The following is a 25484-nucleotide window of genomic DNA, read 5'->3' on the forward strand; positions in this document are numbered from 1 at the left end:
TTGCCGCTTTATCAATCATAATTGATCAACTCAATTGTAATATGCAGCTACAGCAGTTTCGTAGCGCGCTACGAAACTGCTGTGTAATTTCAAAAACACAGTCCTGTGCCTTGATTTCGAGCAATGCTAGGAAATAACCGTTCTTTATGTGAAGGCTGTTTCGTGTCAAGATAACTGTATCCTCCTGAAGGTGAAGCAAAAGCTCCTCAACAAAGATGGCTAACGGAAAACAGAAACCTGAGAATGAAATGCGCCCGAGCAATATAAATTCTCACAAGATACCATTCAACACACGTTGGTAATAATCATACTGCCTTGATCGCCAGGCATCTAAACTGCTGCTGATGAGAGATAGAACCAAAGAAACACATTGCTCTTCTGTCAAACTTAAATGAAAGCGCTTTCGCAAATTTTGTATTGTTTTTGGTCCACCTTTAAAACATGGGAAACCAAAGTCCTGCAACATTTCAACCAGTAATATGATCCGTTCTGCATGTTTTCTACATGTAAAAAATCCCTGAATGCATAGAACTTTGAAATAGTCGAAGAACTCGCTCGGACTACTCTCTGCATCATAATCCATTACCGCTAGAAGTTCTCGAGTCAACTTTGAAGGGAGCACTTTCAAAATTAATACCACCAGGAGAATTGGATAGCATAAAACCAAAATCAATATGTATGATATGTCCTTCCTCATCCATCAACAAGTTTCCATTATGTCGATCTTTCACCTGAAGTAGGTAGCACAATATGGAATATCCAGCCATGCTCTCAACAAAGTTTCTCTGAGCAAGCTTGAAAGAAGGTGATTTTTCCTTGTATTTGTCTGTAAAGAACTCCCGCAAGCTTGTGATGTTTGGATGCCTGCTTTTAATAGCATGTAATGATGTTGTGTCTGGAATCGTTTCGATCAAAGCAGTATACGAAGAAGTAACAAGAACTTCATAAGGACGCAACCAAAGCGGTAGCCCTGCCTCCTGGAAAATATCATAGAAATGAGAAATAAGCCGCACAGCAAGATGCTCCTGCCTGCAATCATCACCACTTTTCACAATAATAGAGCGGAGATCCCAGCCAGGTAATTTCGCATAGATAGAAGCCTTTCTGATCCTTTCCTTTTATGAATCTGATATGCTTCAGGGTAGCGACATCGCTGGATGAAAAACACAACTAGAAGATTTCCAGCAGAAGATGAAGGATCTTGAACAATTCTATCTAAAAGGCACTTTTGCAAGAACTTTTCCTCATTGTTGTTCCAAGGTAACTCAATCATCCTATCCACTAATTTTCTTCTAATACATAACCAGCATATCTCACCCACTAGAATCTCCATTTCTGTAAGCCAATCCCGACACCTAATCATATCTTCTGCTCCACGTACTCCAGTTGTCATTTGACGATGTTTTCTTTGCTCTGCTCTGACTCGTTGGCAGTGTGTTTTCTGATAAAGATAAGCCTCAGTTAGAAGTCCACACTCAAGCCTGACTCTGACAGTCGTCACAGCCTCAGGAAGAGCAACTACACCTGCCCTCTGGAAGCCTGAATCTGTGATTCCAAACTGGCCATCATGTCCAGAGCAACGTAAGACCATCAAAGCTGCATCTGGATTTTGCCTTTCAAGTAAAACACGTGCCACTTTCGGATGTGTAGTCGGACTGACAATTTCTGGAAGAAGACGACAGGCCTCCTCTGTATTATCATCCAACAGATAAAAGACTAATGATTCAACAACTAAATTTCTAGTGATGCCAAAGGTTCCAGCATAATCATCCACTATATTTCTCCAGACCGTGTTAGGAACATTCCAATGGCGATCAAATAAGTAATAAAGAAAAATTGCTCTTTTTGCAAGGATGAGACCAGAACTTCCTTCTAGAAAAAGGAGATCAACAGTTGCACGCAAATTTTCTGGTGGATATGTGAGTCGATCCAGTCCATCCTTGAATGGCGACTGAGATAAATTCCCACCTTATCGCAGCCAGCTTAGTTCATAGGCCTCTTTTCCTAGTTCTCCATCGCAATCTTGCCCTACGCTCATATTAGCCAAGGCATCCTCGATGAACAAAGTTGCTTGAGATTGAGACAAAGACAGTGATGTATTATTTAAAACCATGATCTTCCAAAAGTTCATGACTTGGATGCTGAAAAGGAGGAAAAGACTTTGGCATGGAACCAACTGGCGAACTACTTCCAGCAAAACTGCCACTGCCAAGACATGATCCATGAAGAGAAGATGCAAGCTTTGAGGATGCCATTGTTCCCCCATGGTTGTCTGGTGGTGTTGATCCAAAGAAAAACCCAACAGAATTACTAGGTGGACTTTCTGATATGGTGCTTTGTCGGTTGTGAAATATTGGCTATGGATTCAAACAAATCCCCAATTTCGTAGCGCAATATGAATTATGCGCTACGAGATCACCTAAAACATGTTGCACTACGAATCTAATAAAGGGATTTATGTGCTGCGAAATCACCTAGACAATTCCAGCTTTGAAACGAGTTTGGACATATGATATCCATGTGAGATGTGAGACCAATGATAGACTAAGATAGAGAATTGACCCCTTTACACATACCAACAATACTCTTAACAAGACTCCTATTCAAACTATTTAGACTCTAAAACCAGATGCAAAGACTAGACCCAAAATTGACACCAACCCTTTGACAAACAATCGAAATGGGGTGAACAATTTAAAAAAAAAATCTTGAGTGATAACAGTGGCTCCACTAGGGATAGTGTGCCCTTGTGGTACATTAAGAACCTGTAGCTCCAGTGCCGCTATCCATCCTCTAGAAGAAAACTTTGAACTTCTGCCCAATCTGCTCCTCAAGCCTTGAATAATTTTTTGTAAGAAGAATTCAAACTGCACCTACTGAAATAGATGCTCAGTCAACCTACCCTGAGCTTATTTCCATTTTCTTACCTACCTACCCTATCAGTTGCAAGCTCCACTTGTAGCTCAAGCAACATGATATTTCCAATAAAGCCAATCAATTGTCCTCTCTGATATTGGAGGCTCTTGACTGCATTCAACCTCAAAATAACCATGGTAGTGAGATGACCAAATCAACTCATAATATATTTGATCTTCATAATGCAAATGAAAATGAAAGACCGGAGTGCAAAGCTTGTCCATATATTCACTTATAGGGTCAAAGAATACATGGTTATGCTGATGATCATCATAACATTCTACATCTTTAGACAGCTGATTCTCAACCACACAAGATTCTTTTGATATGATATCGAACTGCTTTTCTGAATGATGCCTACAAACAATGTAATTTTCCTCTTTCTTATGATCATTTATTGTTGTAAGCTGCTGAGAAGTTTGACATAAAAAACTAACCTTTTCCTCTGCCTGAGGGTCGTAAAAGCTATCTTCCATTACTTCTTCTTGTTGTTTGCAATCAATTTCATATTCTTTATGATCAAAAGACCGACAAATCTGTTGCATCTTTTCATTCATGTCAAAGGATGAAACATGGTTTTCACAAATAAACCCCTGTTGATCTTCATGTTGCGTTTCATGAGATGTTATACTTTCTTCTTGGTGTTGAAATGCATTGTTATGAAGAGCCTCTAAAATTTCTTCATCCATAAATTCATCATCATCATAACAATCCTCCAAGTACTGAATAAGACTTAAATAATGTCTACCGCAATCTTTGAGCAGCAATAAGGAAGGATAACATTCTTTATACATCTCATAGAATTCATCATGAAAACTAGCAAGCGAATATATTGAACCATTTTCCAAATTTTTATACCAAGACCATGCTTTTCCTTCTAAAGTGGTCATAAACATCTTCATGAGACAATCTTCAGGGAAATGAACCTTAAGACTGTGTACATGCATATGAAACCTAACCAAATGAAGAGCAGCATCGTCTTTCTTTTCATCTTTGAATATTGGAAGATCCTCTAACCAATCAACCTTTGGCATAGGATTTGGAAAGACAGGGATATGAGACCGATTCATAGGAGCATACCTGGCATTCATTCTTGCAGTGGAACTCATTTTGAAACTTCATCAAGCTACTGATCTTCTAGCAGTGGAGTCACCTTCCAATTTCTTATTCGATGTGTGGAGTCGCCAAGGTAGTTTTGCAGCTTCAAAAAGATGTCTGAGCTCCTGCTACCTTCAGAAGTTCAGCCTCTTAATTTCGGGAATGAATAGACTTCAGGCTCCTGGCAGACGCACCAAAATGTTATCTCAAAATCAGACCCTGATAGGCTGCTAGTCAGGTTGACTCTAAGTAACTATTTCAAACCTACTTTAGGCTGAGGCTTAGCCTCCTCAACCTGAGAGGGCTCTCTCTGGGTGTAATAATGATTTTGATTAAAACTAAGATGGCTAACTCTTGTAGAACAACTGTGACAAATATGAATGCTGGAAATACATCAAACAAGTATCCATTGGGCCTATGCAGTCAACAACATGTCAATACAACAAAGATCTTGACCTTACATGGAAGTCAGGGCATTCAGCATTTGAATATTCAGAATATACACTTATAAGGAACCACACAGTTTATAGATGCATACAGGTAATCAGAGCACATTCAGTGAATTCTGAGTGGTTATACATCCATACCACTGTAAACAAAACTAAGAAGAAGACAACATCACACATTCTGAATATGGAAAATCCTTCATGAATCCTGAGAAGTAAAATCAAAATTATATTACTGAAAGTGAGTCTTTACATAAGCCAAATACTATGCTCTGTTATAAAGTTTTCCAACCCTGATTACATTGTTGTTTCAGCTATATAGAGCTCTTCCACCTAACTGAGGTTCCTCCTCCAGCGTGAGGGGAACTCCAATTCTTCCTATGATGACACCTACTAACACTTTAACTAACTAATAATTACAACTGACTACTAATTGACAACTCTCGAATCCTAAAACAATTAAGATTCTAATTCTACTAAATCTTCTAGACTTCTAAATCAAATAGGACTCTAATTCCATAACAGCCTTGGTCTACAATCATTTTCGTTCTCTGGCATCTGGTTCCCTTCTGGCGGTGGCTGTGATGTACCTTTAATGCTTCATGTTGCTCTTCGATATCACATGTTTTCCAATGCCCTGAAACATAGGAAACTGCCCCTGTTTATCGGTCCTCGGTTTGCCTCAAAATGTTCGAATCCAAAGAAGCATGCCTTTTATCCTTTAATTACCCAAAATGGAGCAGACTGCCACGTCCTTGATGTGCTGTAAGCCTTTCCCATGTACCTGTGTGATGACAAAACCTTTCAAAAAGATTTGCCGCTTTATCAATCATAATTGATCAACTCAATTGTAATATGCAGCTACAGCAGTTTCGTAGCGCGCTACGAAACTGCTGTGTAATTTCAAAAACACAGTCCTGTGCCTTGATTTCGAGCATTGCTAGGAAATAACCGTTCTTTATGTGAAGGTTGTTTCGTGTCAAGATAACTATATCCTCCTGAAGGTGAAGCAAAAGCTCCTCAACAAAGATGGCTAACGGAAAACAGAAACCTGAGAATGAAATGCGCCCGAGCAATATAAAATCTCACAAGATACCATTCAACACACGTTGGTAATAATCATACTGCCTTGATCGCCAGGCATCTAAACTGCTGCTGATGAGAGATAGAACCAAAGAAACACATTACTCTTCTGTCAAACTTAAATGAAAGCGCTTTCGCAAATTTTGTATTGTTTTTGTTCCACCTTTAAAACATGGGAAACCAGAGTCCTGCAACATTTCAACCAGTAATATGATCCGTTCTGCATGTTTTCTACATGTCAAAAATCCCTGAATGCATAGAACTTTGAAATAGTTGAAGAACTCGCTCGGACTACTCTCTGCATCAGAATCCATTACCTCTAGAAGTTCTCGAGTCAACTTTGAAGGGAGTACTTTCAAAATTCATAGCACCAGGAGAATTGGATAGCATAAAACCAAAATCAATATGTATGATATTTCCTTCCTCATCCATCAACAAGTTTCCATTATGTCGATCTTTCACCTGAAGTAGGTAGCACAATATGGAATATCCAGCCATGCTCTCAACAAAGTTTCTCTGAGCAAGCTTGAAAGAAGGTAATTTTTCCTTGTATTTGTCTGTAAAGAACTCCCGCAAGCTTGTGATGTTTGGATGCCTGCTTTTAATAGCATGTAATGATGCTGTGTCTGGAATCGTTTCGATCAAAGCAGTATACGAAGAAGTAACAAGAACTTCATAAGGACGCAACCAAAGCGGTAGCCCTGCCTCCTGGAAAATATCATAGAAATGAGAACTAAGCCGCACAGCAAGATGCTCCTGCCTGCAATCATCAACACTTTTCACAATAATAGAGCGGAGATCCCAGCCAGGTAATTTCGCATAGATAGAAGCCTTTTTTATCCTTTCCTTTTTACTGTACTCTGTACAAAAGCGGAAAAAATTGAACTTCTTTCTTCTGTCCAATTCCATGTGCACGATCCTGGGCTTGTAGATCAACTTGTGGATTCCAGTCACTGTCATACAAAATGACCACATCTGTTGTGGCAAGGTTAATACCAAGGCCTCCAGCTCTAGTTGAAAGCAAGAAAACAAACTTTTCACTCCTTTCTTGATTGCAACCAAAAACAGGGTTGGCAGCCATGAAATGATTCCCTTGAAAATGAGACTGGAATACTGAATACACAGCAAAAATCCTGATATATGATAAGATATGCAACTGATGGCTCAAATATCAACAAGATTTTCTCAGCAGATGGATTCGAAACAGCGAAAAATATTGTTTGCTTTATTTCCATATCAAAAGGTTGGTACTGCTCTCCTGTTAAAGGAGAAATAGGACATTCATAAATATTTCCACTTCTTAGATCTCGACGTTGTATTTCTGGTAGCAAGTCAATACATTTTTCAATCAACCGCGTTCTCCATTCACACGCAATTTCAATTCTCTCGACCATTTTCTTATCAATACTTTGGGATATAGATTGTTGTTCCAAGTCGCAAAGCCTTTTATGAATCTGATATGCTTCAGGGTAGCGACATCGCCGGATGAAAAACACAACTAGAAGATTTCCAGCAGAAGATGAAGGATCTTGAACAGTTCTATCTAAAAGGCACTTTTGCAAGAACTTTTCCTCATTGTTGTTCCAAGGTAACTCAATCATCCTATCCACTAATTTTCTTCTAATACATAACCAGCATATCTCACCCACTAGAATCTCCATTTATGTAAGCCAATCCCGACACCTAATCATATCTTCTGCTCCACGTACTCCAGCTGTCATTTGACGATGTTTTGTTTGCTCTGCTCTGACTCGTTGGCAGTGTGTTTTCTGATAAAGATAAGCCTCAGTTAGAAGTCCACACTCAAGCCTGACTCTGACAGCCGTCACAGCCTCAGGAAGAGCAACTACACCTGCCCTCTGGAAGCCTGAATCTGTGATTCCAAACTGGCCATCATGTCCAGAGCAACGTAAGACCATCAAAGCTGCATCTGGATTTTGCCTTTCAAGTAAAACACGTGCCACTTTCGGATGTGTAGTCGAACTGACAATTTCTGGAAGAAGACGACAGGCCTCCTCTGTATTATCATCCAACAGATAAAAGACTAATGATTCAACAACTAAATTTCTGGTGATGCCAAAGGTTCCAGCATAATCATCCACTATATTTCTCCAGTCCGTGTTAGGAACATTCCAATGGCGATCAAATAAGTAATAAAGAAAAATTTCTCTTTTTGCAAGGATGAGACCAGAACTTCCTTCTAGAAAAAGGAGATCAACAGCTGCACGCAAATTTTATGGTGGATATGTGGGTCGATCCAGTCCATCCTTGAATGGAGACTGAGATAAATTCCCACCTTATCGCAGCCAGCTTAGTTCATAGGCCTCTTTTCCTAGTTCTCCATCGTAATCTTGCCCTACGCTCAGATTAGCCAAGGCATCCTCGATGAACAAAGTTGCTTGAGATTGAGACACAGACAGTGATGTGTTATTTAAAACCATGATCTTCCAAAAGTTCATGACTTGGATGCTGAAAAGGAGGAAAAGACTTTGGCATGGAACCAATTGGCGAACTACTTCCAGCAAAACTGCCACTGCCAAGACATGATCCATGAAGAGAAGATGCAAGCTTTGAGGATGCCATTGTTCCCCCATGGTTGTCTGGTGGTGTTGATCCAAAGAAAAACCCAGCAGAATTACTAGGTGGACTTTTTGATATGGTGCTTTGTCGGTTGCGAAATATTGGCTATGGATTCAAACAAATCCCCAATTTCGTAGCGCAATATGAATTATGCGCTACGAGATCACCTAAAACATGTTGCGCTGCGAATCTGATAAAGGGATTTATGTGCTGCGAAATCACCTAGACAATTTCAGCTTTGAAACGAGTTTGGACATATGATATCCATGTGAGATGTGAGACCAATGATAGACTAAGACAGAGAATTGACCCCTTTACACATACCAACAATACTCTTAACAAGACTCTTATTCAAACTATTTAGACTCTAAAACCAGATGCAAAGACTAGACCCAAAATTGACACCAACCCTTTGACAAACAATCGAAATGGGGTGAACAATTTAAAAAAAAATTCTTGAGTGATAATAGTGGCTCCACTAGGGATAGTGTGCCCTTGTGGTACATTAAGAACCTGTAGCTCCAGTGCCGCTATCCATCCTCTAGAAGAAAACTTTGAACTTCTGCCCAATCTACTCTTCAAGCCTTGAATAATTTTTTGTAAGAAGAATTCAAACTGCACCTACTGAAATAGATGCTCAGTCAACCTACCCTGAGCTTATTTGCATTTTCTTACCTACCTACCCTATCAACTGCAAGCTCCAGTTGTAGCTCAAGCAACATGATATTTCCAATAAAGCCAATCAATTGTCCTCTCTGATATTGGAGGCTCGTGACTGCATTCAACCTCAAAATAACCATGGTAGTGAGATGACCAAATCAACTCATAATATATTTGACCTTCATAATGCAAATGAAAATGAAAGACCGGAGTGCAAAGCTTGTCCATATATTCACTTATAGGGTCAAAGAATATATGGTTATGTTGATGATCATCATAACATTCTACATCTTTAGACAGCTGATTCTCAACCACACAAGATTCTTTTGATATGCTATTGAACTGCTTTTCTGAATGCTGCCTACAAACAATGTAATTTTCCTCTTTCTTATGATCATTTATTGTTGTAAGCTGCTGAGAAGTTTGACATAAAAAACCGACCTTTTCCTCTGCCTGAGGGTCGTAAAAGCTATCTTCCAGTACTTCTTCTTGCTGTTTGCAATCAATTTCATATTCTTTATGATCAAAAGACCGACAAATCTGCTGCATCTTTTCATTCATGTCAAAGGATGAAACATGGTTTTCACAAATAAACCCCTGTTGATCTTCATGTTGCGTTTCATGAGATGTTATACTTTCTTCTTGGTGCTGAAATGCATTGTTATGAAGAGCCTCTAAAATTTCTTCATCCATAAATTCATCATCATCATAACAATCCTCCAAGTATTGAATAAGACTTAAAGAATGTCTACAGCAATCTTTGAGCAGCAATAAGGAAGGATAACATTGTTTATACATCTCATAGAATTCATCATGAAAACTAGCAAGCGAATATATTGAACCATTTTCCAAATTTTTATACCAAGACCATGCTTTTCCTTCTAAAGTGGTCATAAACATCTTCATGAGACAATCTTCAGGGAAATGAACCTTAAGACTGCGTACATGCATATGAAACCTAACCAAATGAAGAGCAGCATCGTCTTTCTTTTCATCTTTGAATATTGGAAGATCCTCTAACCAATCAACCTTTGGCATAGGATTTGGAAAACCAGGGATATGAGACCGATTCATAGGAGCATACCTGGCATTCATTCTTGCAGTGGAACTCATTTTGAAACTTCATCAAGCTACTGATCTTCTAGCAGTGGAGTCACCTTCCAATTTCTTATTCGATGTGTGGAGTCGCCAAGGTAGTTTTGCAGCTTCAAAAAGATGTCTGAGCTCCTGCTACCTTCAGAAGTTCAGCCTTTTAATTTCGGGAATGAATAGAATTCAGGCTCCTGGCAGACACACCAAAATGTTATCTCAAAATCAGACCCTGATAGGCTGCTGGTCAGGTTGACTCTAAGTAACTATTTCAAACCTACTTTAGGCTGAGGCTTAGCCTCCTCAACCTGAGAGGGCTCTCTCTGGGTGTAATAATGATTTTGATTAAAACTAAGATGGCTAACTCTTGTAGAACAACTGTGACAAATATGAATGCTGAAAATACATCAAACAAGTATCCATTGGGCCTATGCAGTCAACAACATGTCAATACAACAAAGATCTTGACCTTACATGGAAGTCAGGGCATTCAGCATTTGAATATTCAGAATATACACTTATAAGGAACCACACAGTTTATAGATGCATACAGGAAATCAGAGCACATTCAGTGAATTCTGAGTGATTATACATCCATACCACTGTAAACAAAACTAAGAAGAAGACAATATCACACATTCTGAATATGGAAAATCCTTCATGAATCCTGAGAAGTAAAATCAAAATTATATTACTGAAAGTGAGTCTTTACATAAGCCAAATACTATGCTCTGTTATAAAGTTTTCCAACCCTGATTACATTGCTGTTTCAGCTATATATAGAGCTCTTCCACCTAACTGAGGTTCCTCCTCCAGCGTGAGGGGAACTCCAATTCTTCCTATGATGACACCTACTAACACTTTAACTAACTAATAATTACAACTGACTACTAATTGACAGCTCTCGAATCCTAAAACAATTAAGATTCTAATTCTACTAAATCTTCTAGACTTATAAATCAAATAGGACTCTAATTCCATAACAGCCTTGGTCTACAATAATTTTCGTTCTCTGGCATCTGGTTCCCTTCTGGCGGTGGCTGTGATGGACCTTTAATGCTTCATGTTGCTCTTCGATATCACATGTTTTCCAATGCCCTGAAACATAGGAAACTGCCCCTGTTTATCGGTCCTCGGTTTGCCTCAAAATGTTCGAATCCAAAGAAGCATGCCTTTTATCCTTTAATTACCCAAAATGGAGCAGACTGCCACGTCCTTGATGTGTTGTAAGCCTTTCCCATGTACCTGTGTGATGGCAAAACCTTTCAAAAAGATTTTCCGCTTTATCAATCATAATTGATCAACTCAATTGTAATATGCAGCTACAGCAGTTTCGTAGCGTGCTACGAAACTGCTGTGTAATTTCAAAAACACAGTCCTGTGCCTTGATTTCGAGCATTGCTAGGAAATAACCGTTCTTTATGTGAAGGCTGTTTCGTGTCAAGATAACTGTATCCTCCTGAAGGTGAAGCAAAAGCTCCTCAACAAAGATGGCTAACGGAAAACAGAAACCTGAGAATGAAATGCGCCCGAGCAATATAAATTCTCACAAGATACCATTCAACACACGTTGGTAATAATCATACTGCCTTGATCGCCAGGCATCTAAACTGCTGCTGATGAGAGATAGAACCAAAGAAACACATTGCTCTTCTGTCAAACTTAAATGAAAGCGCTTTCGCAAATTTTGTATTATTTTTGGTCCACCTTTAAAACATGGGAAACCAGAGTCCTGCAACATTTCAACCAGTAATATGATCCGTTCTGCATGTTTTCTACATGTCAAAAATCCCTGAATGCATAGGACTTTGAAATAGTCGAAGAACTCGCTCGGACTACCCTCTGCATCAGAATCCATTACCTCTAGAAGTTCTCGAGTCAACTTTGAAGGGAGCACTTTCAAAATTCATACCACCAGGAGAATTGGATAGCATAAAACCAAAATCAATATGTATGATATGTCCTTCCTCATCCATCAACAAGTTTCCATTCTGTCGATCTTTCACCTGAAGTAGGTAGCACAATATGGAATATCCAGCCATGCTCTCAACAAAGTTTCTCTGAGCAAGCTTGAAAGAAGGTGATTTTTCCTTGTATTTGTCTGTAAAGAACTCCCGCAAGCTTGTGATGTTTGGATGCCTGCTTTTAATAGCATGTAATGATGTTGTGTCTGGAATCATTTCGATCAAAGCAGTATACGAAGAAGTAACAAGAACTTCATAAGGACGCAAGCAAAGCGGTAGCCCTGCCTCCTGGAAAATATCATAGAAATGAGAAATAAGCCGCACAGCAAGATGCTCCTGCCTGCAATCATCACCACTTTTCACAATAATAGAGCGGAGATCCCAGCCAGGTAATTTCGCATAGATAGAAGCCTTTCTGATCCTTTCTTTTTTAGTGTACTCTGTACAAAAGCGGAAAAAATTGAACTTCTTTCTTCTGTCCAATTCCATGTGCACGATCCTGGGCTTGTAGATCAACTTGTGGATTCCAGTCACTGTCATACAAAATGACCACATCTGTTGTGGCAAGGTTAATACCAAGGCCTCCAGCTCTAGTTGAAAGCAAGAAAACAAACTTTTCACTCCTTTCTTCATTGCAACCAAAAACAGGGCTGGCAGCTATGAAATGATTCCCTTGAAAATGAGACTGGAATACTGAATACACAGCAAAAATCCTGATATATGATAAGATATGCAATTGATGGCTCAAATATCAACAAGATTTGCTCAACAGATGGATTCGAAACAGTGGAAAATATTGTTTGCTCTATTTCCATATCAAAAGGTTGGTACTGCTCTCCTGTTAAAGGAGAAACAGGACATTCAGAAATATTTCCACTTCTTAGATCTCGACGTTGTATTTCTGGTAGCAACTCAATACATTTTTCAATCAACCGCGTTCTCCATTCACACGCAATTTCAATTCTCTCGACCATTTTCTTATCAATACTTTGGGATATAGATTGTTGTTCCAAGTCGCAGAAGATGAAGGATCTTGAACAGTTCTATCTAAAAGGCACTTTTGCAAGAACTTTTCCTCATTGTTGTTCCAAGGTAACTCAATCATCCTATCCACTAATTTTCTTCTAATACATAACCAGCATATCTCACCCACTAGAATCTCCATTTCTGTAAGCCAATCCCGACACCTAATCATATCTTCTGCTCCACGTACTCCAGCTGTCATTTGATGATGTTTTGTTTGCTCTGCTCTGACTCGTTGGCAGTGTGTTTTCTGATAAAGATAAGCCTCAGTTAGAAGTCCACACTCAAGCCTGACTCTGACAGCTGTCACAGCCTCAGGAAGAGCAACTACACCTGCCCTCTAGAAGCCTGAATCTGTGATTCCAAACTGACCATCATGTCCAGAGCAACGTAAGACCATCAAAGCTGCATCTGGATTTTGCCTTTCAAGTAAAACATGTGCCACTTTCGGATGTGTAGTCGGACTGACAATTTTTGGAAGAAGACGACAAGCCTCCTTTGTATTATCATCCAACAGATAAAAGACTAATGATTCAACAACTAAATTTCTGGTGATGCCAAAGGTTCCAGCATAATCATCCACTATATTTCTCCAGTCCGTGTTAGGAACATTCCAATGGCGATCAAATAAGTAATAAAGAAAAATTGCTCTTTTTGCAAGGATGAGACCAGAACTTCCTTCTAGAAAAAGGAGATCAACAGCTGCACGCAAATTTTCTGGTGGATATGCAGGTCGATCCAGTCCATCCTTGAATGGCGACTGAGATAAATTCCCACCTTGTCGCAGCCAGCTTAGTTCATAGGCCTCTTTTCCTAGTTCTCCATCGTAATCTTGCCCTACGCTCAGATTAGCCAAGGCATCCTCGATGAACAAAGTTGCTTGAGATTGAGACACAGACAGTGATGTATTATTTAAAACCATGATCTTCCAAAATTTCATGACTTGGATGCTGAAAAGGAGGAAAAGACTTTGGCATGGAACCAATTGGCGAACTACTTCCAGCAAAACTGCCACTGCCAAGACATGATCCATGAAGAGAAGATGCAAGCTTTGAGGATGCCATTGTTCCCCCATGGTTGTCTGGTGGTGTTGATCCAAAGAAAAACCCAACAGAATTACTAGGTGGACTTTCCGATATGTTGCTTTGTCGGTTGCGAAATATTGGCTATGGATTCAAACAAATCCCCAATTTCGTAGCGCAATATGAATTATGCGCTACGAAATCACCTAAAACATGTTGCGCTGCGAATCTGATAAAGGGATTTATGTGCTGCGAAATCACCTAGACAATTTCAGCTTTGAAACGAGTTTGGACATATGATATCCATGTGAGATGTGAGACCAATGATAGACTAAGACAGAGAATTGAGCCCTTTACACATACCAACAATACTCTTAACAAGACTCCTATTCAAACTATTTAGACTCTAAAACCAGATGCAAAGACTAGACCCAAAATTGACACCAACCCTTTGACAAACAATTGAAATGGGGTGAACAATTTAAAAAAAAATTCTTCAGTGATAACATTACCGATGGAATTCAAACATAGAATTGAGTTCGATGAGCCTAGATCATTCGAGGTGTCCATCCAAAAGCTAAAGCATTTCTATGAACAATCAAAGCACAAATCCAAGACTAATCTAGATTGGAAAGGTAATGTAAAGAACAAAGGGAAATAGGACAAGAAGTGGCAAGAGATCAATGTACAGGTAATAAAGAGATTGCAGCGCCCTCTAAGAAGGTCAATGCATCAAACAAAAGATAGGAATTTTGATCAGAAGAGTATAATAAGGATGCAAGCTAGAAGCCTATATATTTTTGGACTTGTGGCAAAGGTCACTGCAGGAGATATTGTCTGCAGAATCAAGATGGTAGGCCTCCAATATATAGTGCGTAGGATGCACAGAATGTTGGGGATGTTGGTCAGAACATTCCTTGTATCTATGCAACATTAAATAACAAATAGGCAGACCATTCGACATCTATCATTGATATGGACGATAAGATTTGTACAAGTTATTTCTATTTTGGTTGATGATGGATCTAATTATAGCTATGTTAATCTTGACTTGGTGGATTAGAGTGGTTTGAGTAAGGAATTGCATGTAGAATCTTGGTTAGTGCAGTTGGCTACAGGTACAATGAATCTAGTTCATCATTGGGTAAGAGCATGTGAATTTGATTTGAATGGTATGCCTACTATAGCAAATTTGAATGCTTTACTGTTTAGATCATACAGTACGTTGTTGTGCATGGACTGGTTGTACCTTCATGTAACCAAGGTGGATTGTTATAACAAATCCATTGAGTGTGTTGATGACAATGGGGAACCAAGAGTCTTAAAGGGAAATGAGAAATCCACATCAGTTAGGATGGTAACAATTATGCAGGAAAAGCACAGTTGCAGGAAATGATGTATGTTATTCATAGTGCACATTTCTAGTGACAAAGGTAAGGAAGTTGAGGATGCAAATGTTTTGAGTAGGTACCCATTTGTATAGTAGTTTCAGGATGTATTTCCTGAGAAAATTTCAGAGTTTCCACCTCACAGGGAGGTAGACATTTCTATTGAGTTGGTGCCAAGGGTAGCTCCGACATTAAAAGCACCTTACAGGATGAGCACACCTGAGTTGGTAGAATTGAAGTTTGAGTTGAAGAAAATGTTGGACAAGGGATACATTAGGCCAAGTGTATCACTTTGGGGCGTTCTAATATTGTTTGTAAAGAAGAAATATGGTACTCTTAGATTATGCGTTGACTATAGGAAGTTGAGCAAAGTGACCATTAAGAATAGGTATCCAATATTGAGGATTGATGACTTGTTCGATCAGTTGAAGGGAACAACAATGTTCTCAAAGATTGATCTAAGATCCAGATATCATCAGGTATGAATCAAAGAGGAGGACATTTACAAGACAACTTTCTGGACTAGGTATGGGCGTTATGAGTTTGTTGCAGTTCCATTCAGTTTGACTAATGCACCATCTACATGTATGTACTTGATGAGTAGTGTATTGAATTCATAGTTGGATAAGTTTGTTATTATGTTCATTGATGACATATTGGTATATTTTAAAAATGAGGAAGCGCATGCCAAGAATTTAGCAGTAGTGTTGAGGTTGTTGAGAGAGAATCAATTGTATGCTAAGCTCAACAAGTGTGGTTTCTTTCAGACTGAGGTACATTACTTGGGGCATGTTATCTCCAAGGAGGGAATTGTAGTAGATCCAAAAAGGACAAGGGACATCATGGAGTGGGTATCTCCTAGGAATGCAGATGAGGTGAGATCCTTCATTTGGTTGGCAGTTTATTGTCGGAGGTTCATCATGAACATCTCACATGTTGCTTATCCTATCACATCCTTGCAGAGAAATGTTAAGAATTTTGAGTGGAAAAAGGAGTGTGAGGCTAATTTTGAGCAACATAAGAAGTTGTTTACACATGCACCTTTGTTAAATATTGTAGATCTGAACAAATAGTTAATAGTATGCACAGATGCTTGCAAGAAAGGACTTAGTGGAATCCTTATTCAAGATGGACGGGTGGTATGCTATGAGTCGTGAAAATTGAATGAGCAAGAGCAAAACTACCCCACACATGATCTTGAGTTGGCAACGATCATACATGCATTAAAGATATGGAGACACTATCTTCTAGGCAGAAGATTTATGTTGATGAGTGATCACAGTGGGTTACAATATCTATTGGACAAACCAAACATGAATGGTAGGCAGGCTCGGTGGTTTGCCACGATTAGTTAGTTTGATTTTGAGATCAAAGACATCAAAGGTAAACATAACAAGGTGGTAGATTCCCTTAGTAGGTGAATATAGGTAAATCACTCAGCAACTATGAGCTCCTATGGGATATACTTAGAAGATAGGATCTTGTAGACAAGTTAGCGGGATGTAAGGTATATGGAGATTATGCAGAGGTTGTAATAGAGTACATGTACAGGTACAGGTAGTAGTACAGGGAAAGGTAGTGGTACAGGTACAGGGTGCAGGTGCATAGGATGTGGACTATGGCCTTACAACAGACCGATTAGTTAGATTCAAAGACAAGATATGTGTGCCAGATAGTAGTGAGCTCAAGAAGGTGATATTGAGAGATTTTCATGTGAAACCATATTCGGGTCACCCAAGTTATCAGAAGACATTTATTGTAGTAAAGAATTTTTATTATTGGCCAAATCCGAAGAAGGATGTAGTAGAATATGTGACTAGGTGTTTCTATTGTTAACATGTGAAGGAAGAATGTAAGCATCCATGTGGGCTACTATAGCCAATTGTGATTCCAGAATTGAAATGGGAAGTCATTTCCATGGAATTCATCATAGGTTTGCCAAGGACAGTGAAACAACATGATTCCATCATGGTTATTGTGGACATGTTAACAAAGGTTGCACACTTGATTCCAGTGAAGTCTATATTCTCAGATAGCAATGTTGCATAGGTATTCATTAGAGATGTGGTCTAGCTGCATGGTGTTTCGAAGAATATTGTGTCAGACAGGGATGCAAAGTTCACTTCCAACTTTTGAAAGGATTTATTTGAGAGGGTCGACAACATATTGAAGGACATGTCGAGGATGTATGTGATACATCAACAATGAAAGTGGGAGGACTATCTTCCACTGGTAGAGTTTGCTACAACAATGGGTATCAGGAATCTTTTAAGATGATTCTGTTTCAGGAATTGTATGGGTAGAGTTTTAATACTTCCATCAGTTGGAGTGATCCAGTTAATAGGGTGTTTATTGGACCGAACATGTTGGCAGACATGGAACAAGAAATGCAGGTAATCAAGAAAAATATAAAGGCATCGTAAGATAAGGAGAAGAGCTATGCAGATCAGAATATGTTGTTCAAGGAGTTCTAGGTTGGGGAACAAGTGTACTTGCACATCAAACCAAAGAAGAGATCCTTACAGATTGGATCATGTGCCAAGCTGACACCATGGTTTTGTGGACCCTTAAACATTATTAAGAGGATTAATCCGGTAGGATATTGACTCGCACTTCCTCCGACAGTGAAATTTCATGATGTTTTCCATGTGTCATTGCCTAAGAAATATGTTAAATATGTTGATCATGTGATTGACTGATTTGTATTGCAAGTGGAACCAAATGGAGAATTCCAGCTGGGGCCTCAGTGTATATTGTAGAAAAATGTGCTCATTCTCCGAAACTGAGGAATCGAGCAAGTTAAAGTGAAATGAAGCAATTTGGGCCCGATGAAGCTACATGGGAGATCGAGGATTAGATGCAAGCTATGTATCCTTCCTTGTTTTCTGGTTGAGGCAAAGTAGTTTGGTATGGTGTTTTGGTATATGTCTTGGTATATGTTTTGGTACATGTTTTGGTGATGTTTGGTATATGTACATATGTATATGGATGTAAATATTGCCATGAGTTGTCTTATAAAGCTCAAATAAGAGGCATGGGTGTCATGTCATTATGCTATTATGTTTTTTATGTTTTCATGTTGGTTTGCTTCTGAGTGGTTTGATCATTATAAATACTACAACGAGCTTAGTTATAAAGCTCCATCGACAACATATTTTGCTTACTTTGCTTACTATAGTCTTATGGTTACAAGTGTTGTTGAACATTGAGGACAATGTTCCCCTAAGGAGGAGGGTTCTATAACATCCCTAGTGAAACTTACATGTAATAAAAGTTAAAACGGGAAAATTAATAACCACGATTGATGGGACACGTATTCCAAGATGAAAGTTAGGCAATACATCCTAGTGTGGGTGTTCATTTGGTTAGTATTGGAAAAGGAAATTGGGAAAGGGAATGGCTAAGGATTTGGAAAGGCAAAATGACATTTTGGCACATTTATTTATGAAAATAATAGAAATTGGGAGAAAAGGGAGGTGAAAGGTCACAAGATGCATGTGAGGAGGAAAATGAGGAAAATTAAGAAAATAGAGGCCTCATTCATAGAAAGGATTTTGAGGACCAGTACACAGAATTTTGTCACTTAAGTTTTGGAGCTCTCTCATTATTCTCTCTCTCTCTCTCTCTCTCTCTCTCTCACACACACACACACACACTCATACTCTTGGATACTTAGAGTTTTCTCGCGGCACTCTTGGAGCGTGTGGCACACTTAAATTTTTGGAGAATGAAGGTAAAGGAAGAGCAATAAATCACAAGAGGACATCAAGATCAGCAACTACAATGGGTTTTGCTTGCAAGTCCCGAGCTGCATGTATATTTTCCTCACTAGTTTTTGCATGCATGGCATATGCATGTGGATTATCTGTCATGATCTGTCACAGACAAGGAGGATTGCCTAGATTGATAGTGGATTTCCTAGCCTTTCCATTTCCTAGATTACCATGGAGATTGTGGATTTATTTCCTTGTTTTGTTTTGGTTGGTTCTCATATTTCCTTATTTTGGGTTGAATTACTACTCTTGGAAGCCTTGGTTGGACAAACACTCTGGAAGCCCTGTAACAACTTTGGTTGAGTTACTAGTCTTGGAAGCCTTGATTGGACAAACACTCTCAAAGCCTTTGGTGGGTTTAGTTACTAGTCCTGGAAGCCATGGTTGGAAAAACACTATGGAAGCCTGGAATAATTTGTGGCTTGAGTTACTATTCCTAGAAGCCTTGGTTGGAAAAATGCTCTAGAGCCTTAGAAAGCTCGGATAGAGACCAATCTAATGATGGTTTTGCGATGTCCAACTGTGAGGTGGAATCACTGTTTGTTGGGTTGAGGTGGATGGCATCAAGAAGCCCTGGATGATTTTGGTTTGATGTGTTCTATGATTTCCCACATTTATGATTGGAATATGGCACAGTGGGTGAATGGATGAAGAGATATTTGCTCAGCCATTCTATGGTCAAGTGGAATATGGAAGTCTCATCCCGGGTTTCGATTTTGCATCATCAATATGAGGTTATTTTCCATTGTATTTCTATGACTATTAGACTGGTTTATATGTGGGTTATATGGTTGGGATTTCATTGGTATTTCTATTTCTATTATGTTGGTTATGTATATGTTTTATGATAGTACCTATGTATGGCTCTCATCATGTTTTTACTAATAAATGAATGAACAATGTATCTATGACCTAAAGGATGGAATGCCAGTTAAGGTGTTGAGGAATCAATGTTTCTTAGCGATTCTCGGCTAGGTATGGGACCCCTATTCTCATATATGTTAGTTACACCTATAGATTACATATTCATGATATGTTTGGCGAAATGCATGTGATGGCTAGTAGGGTTCCAGTCAAGGTATTGTTCAAGTAATTGTATTTGTACTATAATTTCCCTATTATCTTACTGTTCTGAAGGTGTCATTCAATTATGGGCAGTGACTTGGGTTCTAGGCCTGAAAAAGTGGCTCAAATCTTGGGGACGTTGGCACAACACTAACCAAAATAATCCATGGATGCTGACACGCCTTGTCATGAGTGCGTCTAGAGCCCCCTAGACATTGGTAGGCCTATAGCATGGGAGCATGAAGGGGTCAAGTTGTCAAAAATCTAAGTGGGACCCAAGGGCTCGTGGGCAAAAAGGTTGGGATGGTTCGTGAGGGTCATAATGTTGATGTTGAAGGTTTGTATGTTGTGTTTCTATCAGTTCCACTTCCTTGATGTAACTTAGAAGGTCGAATCATATCATAGTGGCCTCTCGTCACATATTTACCCCGGTTGGCCAGTTACTTGGGTAGATAAGGGAGGAGGGTGTTACAAGTGCAATTGTGAATTAAAGATCAACTGCATCTGACCCTTCATCATTTGGAGTGTCAGGGGTAACATTTCAAAAGGAAGTTTGTAGAACCCAGGTTTGGAAATTTTCCTTCAGTTAGGGACTAGTTATATGTGAAATTTATAATGTTGAAAGCAGTGAAGTATGAATTCATATTTTTTCAGTTAAATATACAATTTAATACTCCACACTTTTTCAATTCTTATTTGTCAATCAAGGACAAAATGCATTTCCTTTAAAGGGATGGCCATTGACTGTAAGTGTCTTCTTAATTAGGAAAATTTGCAATGATATTATTGTCTCGCCACATCTCGCTTCCGCCATTTTTCTTGTATTTTTCCTATTTGGCATTTGTGACCTTTTGTTTATGGTAAGTTTGTTTTGAAAACTCATACTTCAACTTGAAATATGTTCTAAGTAATTTTTTGTTATAGAAAGTTAAAACCTATATTTTTTTCATAGTTCATAATATTTAGCATCGCAGTAGTGTTAGAGTTTAAGAAGTCAACATTGTGGAAAATGTGGGCATGATAGTTAAATAAAAAATATCTAATGTTATGTGCTTATGTATCATATGGAATTCTAGGAAGAATACAAATGTGCAGGAGGGATTGACCTAAACATTGTTCTTTAGGAGATATAAGTGGACATAGTTGAATTGAATGGGTGGCCATAGTGTTGTAATTCTAAAAATTGGAATGAAGGGCATAGAATTATATGAAAGACACCTGTATTTTGAATGTACATGTATACATTATGTTACCCAAATAGTAAAATTATTCAAGTTTTAGTGCATATGTTCCAATATAACTTGTGTTTCTGTGTGATAATTTCTAAGTGTTTGTGTATTCCAAGTGGATTCACACAGGGTGCATAATTGGATTAAGATAAATAAATCATTAACTTTCAGCTGAGGTGTACTAAATTGTTCCAATGAGACAATACTCCATTTCCGCAGGGACACAACCAAAATTTTCTTACAGATTTGCAAAGAGGTTGATTAAAGTAAAGTTCAATACCAAGAGGCATAAGCTGGTTGTTCAGGGTTACTAAAGTTATGCGACTCAAATTTATTCTAAAGTGCATTTGGATGGTTTTGAGGGAATATGTGAATGTTTAAGATAAATATTTACTTTCTATAACAAGGCATATTAATGTATGTGGAAATGAACATCTGTTTTTAGTTTTTAAAAATTACGTCCACAGGTGTTGGATCTTAGGATCTTAGGATGCATGCCAGAAATATTTCCCTTTGCAAATACAATTTATTCCAACCATTGAAATTTATCGTTGCCAATACAATTTGTTCGAGTGAGATTTGTAGCTATAGCTCATTTAGTCCAGAGTTCACCAAAATGGCCATTAAGGTTGGGTACATGTTTGAAACTATTACATACTGACTTGGAAAAGAAGGTAATCAATCTGTAACAATTTTCCTAGTTATTGTTATTGTGTTCATTGCTTTTGTTCATGTTCTGATTACCATAATACAATTCTGAGCCTTTTTTTAATCCTTTGTGTGAAATTTGAAGTTCTATTGCAGCTTTTGTCCTTGAATTTACACTCAACCAACTTGAATTTACTCTCCATGATAGGAATTGGTGCCTTATTTGCTGCATGCAAGTGAGATAATACATTACATGTTGTAACCCTTTATTTTGTATACTTACAAACAAAAGCTAACATGAAGGAAATGAAAGAGAAGAAATTGAACCATTTTTTCTCCACAGGGTAACATCACAACCATACCCTTCTTTTGGAACCTTGAATCCTATACATCTTATTGTCACAATGAAAGCTATGATGTGGATGTAGGGGATGAAGACAATGTGTGCACTTTTTGTCTCTTCATGTTTTATTCTTTTTAGCAGGTATGTGCAACGTAGTTCCCCCAAGAGCATAAATTATATAACATGTGGATATATGAATTTTGAATTGGTATCTTAACGTGGTCTATATAATCAACTAATATACCCGAGCATCAAAATGGAAGTGATCACCACCATTCCAGTTATCCAAATCATAGGTAGTGTAATGTTTGAAACATGCAGCAACCTTTAGTCTGTTAGGATCCAAACTATTTTTTAACTGTAATCTCCTCACATAGTTGGCGACATATTGACTAACAGGTAAAAGATTCTCTCTTGGAGTATATTGAACTCGTCCCCATCTAGGATCACGAAATATATTCACATTAGGGATACAATATGCCAATCCTACTAATCTTGTCTTATACATTACACGAGCCTATGGTGATATCGGATGCACATGAAATTCCAGTTAGAGTTGTTTTTACCAAATTCAATCCATCCTGAAATAGATTGGTTATAATTTGTAGTAAACTGTAAACATACTGATGAATGCCTGAGAATTAAAATTTCCAACTACAAATTCATGCGACTGTGGCTAATCCTATAAATCTAAAAGATAATCAGAAATTGATTCATTTTTAGTAACATCTAAACATAGTGATGAATGCCTAAGAATTAAAATTTTGAACTACAAATTCATGCGACTATGGCTAATCCTATAAATCTAAAAAATAATCACAAATTGTTTTTTCTTCATTTTCTAGCTTTGAATGACATTTTGTTTACTAATTTTTATCTTCATGTCATGATTCTTCTGGAATTTATGCCTTACGACATTTCTTCATTTTCTAGCTTTGAATGACATTTTGTTTACTAATTTTATCTTCATGTCACGATTCTGGAATTTATGCCTTACAACATTTCCTTTGCAACATCTAGTGCAATGTAATATTCCCTTTTCTGGATGTGATCAAAATGGACGAAATCTATCCATGGTATTTACCATGTATTTTCCCATGGGATCTGTTCATAGTATTTGTCTTCATTTTTCGAGGGAAAATAATAAAATAAGGTTTCTAGAGAGTCCCTAAAGCTGCCACGATGCATAACTCTAATACCACTGTAAGATTCCCAATAGAAAAATTCTGGAGGGATCTAGATCACCAAAACGTTCCAATTAACAACTAGTATTAGATCTTTTTATAATGCATGCATTCACAATTAAAGCATATTTTCCAAAACAAGGAACACAAATAACCCAAAAATAACAACCACTTTATTTTAATAAATAACTACAAGACAATGTATGGCAAGACGACTGTTAAACAAAATCTCGACCAACTGAACTCTGAAACACAATCGTGGACCTTGGATGGATACCCCAAACAATTATACTCACGAGGTACTGAACTGGCCTTGCCAAGTTCTTAACAAGAAAAAAGATAGACAACTCAGGATGATACAAATGCCTGGCTCTTATCCCCTTTAATAGGCTTACAACTCAGGATGATACAAATGCCTAGCTCCTATCCCCTTTCATAGGCTTGAGGGATGCTGTAAAAACATTATTTTATTATTTTCCCTCGAAAAACAAAGACAAATACTATGGGCAGTCCCATGGGAAAATACCATGGGTAGATTCTGTGCATTTTGACCACATCCAGAAAAGGGAATATTACATGCAATTGCTAGTTATAACTTACAACTAATCATAACTGCACTCATTTCTTTTCGTGAACAAGTGGATATATATATATATATATATATATGAATGATTATGACTAAAAGAAATGTGTTATTAACTCTTCAATGAATAAATACATTTCTAGCAGTGTCAAATTCACATTTTTTAGTTACACTTATTCATACAAGAAATTACAATATTTATTAAAATCAAATTCATAAATTTTCTTATGTTTAATCAAATTTATTATTTAAAATAAATTTATTATTTAAATTATGACATTGAAAATTTAAATCATATTAAAAACTAATTTTTTAGTTACCAAATTTTAAATATAAGAATATTACAATTTCAATTGCAAGTGGGATATAATTTTTTTTTACTATTCATAGATCAAAATGCTAGAAGTGTCATGATAAATTAATCCACACCATTGTTAATTACCTTTTCAAATGTAATTAGTAATTTTTTTTTAAACTATACAATTTTAAAGTTTGTATATCATTATCCATATTTTTTAAAATTTCCAACTTTAAGGCTCCATGGAGCCATAAAAATCCTAACATTGGGTTACACGGGAGTTTGATCGAGAGTTAGTTTTAATGCTAGATGGAGCTATTTTTTTAGCGCTCCATCAAACGCTTAAAATGCTCAATTATAACATCTTTTTTTAAAGTGTCTCCATTTTTTGACCCATAAGTAGTAATACTAGTAGTACTAATAATTGAATGTTACTATTAAACTAGACACAAAATTGATATATGAAATACTCCTTTATTTTTTCAACAAATTGTTTTTTAAACAAAAGACTCACTTCCACTCAACAATTTGATTGCTAAAATCTAGTAAGATATACACACTCTACCCAACCTGAAGTAGAAATTATATCCTTTTAGGAAAAAATACATACTCTTACAAACATACCTATAAAACAAGATTTAAAACGATTAAATTCCAACATATTCTTAAATTTCTAAAAACAAAAAAACAAAAACAAACAAACAACCTCATAAATTATATAATAAGAAAAAATTAATACAAATTAAATTAAATAATAAAATTTCATATTAAAAAATATAATCTTACAAATTTAAAATAAAATTAATTAATAATATAATAAAGATTAGTTATAATCAACTTAATTTTATCTCTCATATATATATAACCGCTTTATTCAATGGAATAAAATGTATTCGTATCTAAACAAATTTTCCAATTCATACCATCACTATTGATTTTTCTTTTAATTCGATTTAGAATAAATCAAAATTGGGTTATAAGAATACAAACTTGGCCTACAGGAAAATGTAAACTTTGATAAATAAATAGATTTGATTATGTGTCAATGTAATCAATTATTGATATATATATATTTTTTTTATATCACGTCAA

At 37.4% G+C, this 25484-nt stretch overlaps 5 pseudogenes; all 5 read right to left on the reverse strand.

The window, feature by feature from the left end:
* Nucleotides 1-189: 189 nt before the first annotated feature.
* On the reverse strand, nt 190-2255 carry LOC149243464 (phosphatidylinositol 4-kinase beta 1 pseudogene; annotated as a pseudogene).
* Nucleotides 2256-5545: 3290 nt separating this feature from the next.
* On the reverse strand, nt 5546-6452 carry LOC149243465 (phosphatidylinositol 4-kinase beta 1 pseudogene; annotated as a pseudogene).
* A 128-nt stretch (nt 6453-6580) lies between these two features.
* LOC149243466 (E3 ubiquitin-protein ligase HOS1-like) lies at nt 6581-8137 on the reverse strand (annotated as a pseudogene).
* A 3199-nt stretch (nt 8138-11336) lies between these two features.
* On the reverse strand, nt 11337-12325 carry LOC149243467 (phosphatidylinositol 4-kinase beta 1 pseudogene; annotated as a pseudogene).
* A 140-nt stretch (nt 12326-12465) lies between these two features.
* LOC149243468 (E3 ubiquitin-protein ligase HOS1-like) lies at nt 12466-13934 on the reverse strand (annotated as a pseudogene).
* Nucleotides 13935-25484: the final 11550 nt, after the last annotated feature.

The sequence above is a fragment of the Pinus tabuliformis genome, chromosome 8 (genome assembly GCF_031772625.1).
Source record: "Pinus tabuliformis cultivar Carrire ecotype Pingquan chromosome 8, CPIR1, whole genome shotgun sequence".
NCBI classification, from domain to species: Eukaryota; Viridiplantae; Streptophyta; class Pinopsida; order Pinales; family Pinaceae; genus Pinus; species Pinus tabuliformis.